A 2,713-nucleotide genomic window follows, 5' to 3' on the forward strand; every position below is an offset into this window, starting at 1 on the left:
CTTAATGACCAAGCTATTTTTTACATTTGTCCATCGTCTCATTCAAAGAGCTATATCTTTTTTATTTTTGTGCCGACATAGCTGTACAAGGTCTTGTTTTTTGCAGGACAAGTTGTATTTTTTAATAGAACCACCAGTCTGTGTGTGTTCTCGCGGGAGTGAACACAGCACAAGCCGCTCTGACACTGTCCGTAGCTGATTGGACAGTGTCAGAGCGGAGACAACACGCCCCCTTGCCATTTAGTTACATAGAAACGCCACATTGACAGTTCAGGGGCTTATCTACATATCTGGCGCCAAATATAAAACGGCACCGATATATAAATAACGGAGGAAGATAAGAAAAAAAAATTAAAGTGAGACAGGGTTTGTGAAGCCCTGCCTATTACATGCTGCACATGTATGGGCAGGTGAAAGGTTCTCTTTAAACTTTATTTTTTTTACCAGTCCCACTAGGGGACTTCACTATGTGATCCTTCGACCGCTTTTATAATACACTGCAATACTTTTTATTGCAGTGTATTACTTGCCTGTCTGTAAAACAGACAGGCATCTGCTAAGCAATGCCTTTATTAGGCCCCCGGCTGCCGTAGAAACCACAGACACCCTGCTATCTTACTCAGGGTGTAGGTGGGGTGAAAGAGGGAGGTCCCTCCCTCTTGTCAAAACCACTCCAAGACGGTGCTCGCTCTTGAGCGGCTGAATCTGAGGGGTTAAACGAGCGAGATCGATACAGATATCGATCTCGCCGGTTAGAGTAGGGCTGCTCCCTTCTCTCAGCTAACTCCGGGGGCTGAGTGATTTAACGGCTCCCTGCTCTATTTATTTATTCCAATGCAACGCCGTAAAAAGGCTATTGCATCGGAATAAAGCCCACTTCAGTAATGCCTGAATATTCCAGTGTTTTCTGCCTCAGCTAAGCCTTTAGCTTATAAGTTTCAGTGTGGGTCCCACCAACTAGAACCTCACCAATTCCATGAATGTCAGTTTTGCCTCGGCTGTCAATAGAGGGGGCAACACGTGTGGTCTACTCTCCAGTAATATGAATTCTAATTGACATTTCTTCCCTTGTTTGAGCATACCCTCTAACACAGGGGTCTCAAGCATGCGGCCCCTGGGGTTGTCATCTGTGGCCCGCGGGACACAGAGCCGCTAGTATCGGCTCTGCTCCGAGACTCTGGAATTCCCTGACATCGCTGTCCACATATGAACAGCGATGTCTGGGGCTTCCCCAGAGCCGGAGTCCCGGGCAGAGCGCTAGTACAGGCTCTGCTCCGGGACTCTGTCCATATATGGGCAGCGATGTCAGGGAATTCCACAGTGTGTCAGGGTCTTGCCCAGAGCGGAGCAGAGCGCTGGTGTCGGCTCTGCTCCGGGACTCTGTGGAATTCCCTGACATCGCTGCCCATATATGGACAGTGTGTCTGGGTCTTCCCCAGAGCGGAGTCCCGGGCAGAGCTCTATTATCGGCTCTGCTCCGGGAAAGCCTCTGACATCGCTGTCCATACATCGACAATGATGTCAGGGGCTTCCCCAGAGCAGGATTCCCAGTGATGTCAGGAGCACAGCTGGAGTCCCAGGAAGAGCCTACTAGCGCTCTGCCCGGGACCCCAGCTCTGGGGTTGCCCTTGACATCTCTGTCCATATATGGACAGTGATGTCAGGAGCAGAGCTGGAATCCCAGGCAGAGTGCCAGAAGCGGCTCTGCTCCGGGACTCCAGCTCTGGGCAAGCCCCTGACGGCACTGGGGCAGCCTCTACAGAGGGCACTGGGGCAGCCTCTACAGAGGGCACTGGGGCAGCCTCTACAGAGGGCACTGGGGCATTATCTACAAGTGGGTCTGTGGCCTTATCTACAGAGGGCACTGTGGCCTTATCTACAGAGGGCACTGTGGCCTTATCTACAGAGGGCACTGTGGCCTTATCTACAGAGGGCACTGTGGCCTTATCTACAGAGGGCACTGTGGCCTTATCTACAGAGGGCACTGTGGCCTTATCTACAGAGGGCACTGTGGCCTTATCTACAGAGGGCACTGTGGCCTTATCTACAGAGGGCACTGTGGCCTTATCTACAGAGGGCACTGTGGCCTTATCTACAGAGGGCACTGTGGCCTTATCTACAGAGGGCACTGTGGCCTTATCTACAGAGGGCACTGTGGCCTTATCTACAGAGGGCACTGTGGCCTTATCTAGGGGTGTGTGGCAGCATCCACAGAGGGCACTGCGGCAGCATCCACAGAGGGCACTGCGGCAGCATCCACAGAGGGCACTGCGGCAGCATCCACAGAGGGCACTGCGGCAGCATCCACAGAGGGCACTGCGGCAGCATCCACAGAGGGCACTGCGGCACTATCTAAAAAAGGGCTGCCCAATCTTGACGTGTGCTAACTGAGCCGCTGGACTGCATTTAGCGACACTTAAACGGGAAAGCTGGATTGTTGAAACAAGCACGTGGAGAAATATATCAAATTTTAAACCTAGCGCTATTATTATAGTAATGTAGTATTATTATTCTAGTAATATAGTGTTATAGTAGTTCAAATAACTAATTGATTAACAATAATTTTGTATTGTATCAAATTTGAAAGTAATGCGGCCCGTCAACTTCCCATTTTTTCTATATGCGGCCCACTTACCCGGCCGAGTTTGAGACCCCTGCTCTAACAGATATTATGGCAAAATATAAATCGAAAAAATCTTATCGTTACAATTGA

Source organism: Rhinoderma darwinii, chromosome 2 (assembly GCF_050947455.1).
Source record: "Rhinoderma darwinii isolate aRhiDar2 chromosome 2, aRhiDar2.hap1, whole genome shotgun sequence".
Classification (NCBI taxonomy): domain Eukaryota; kingdom Metazoa; phylum Chordata; class Amphibia; order Anura; family Rhinodermatidae; genus Rhinoderma; species Rhinoderma darwinii.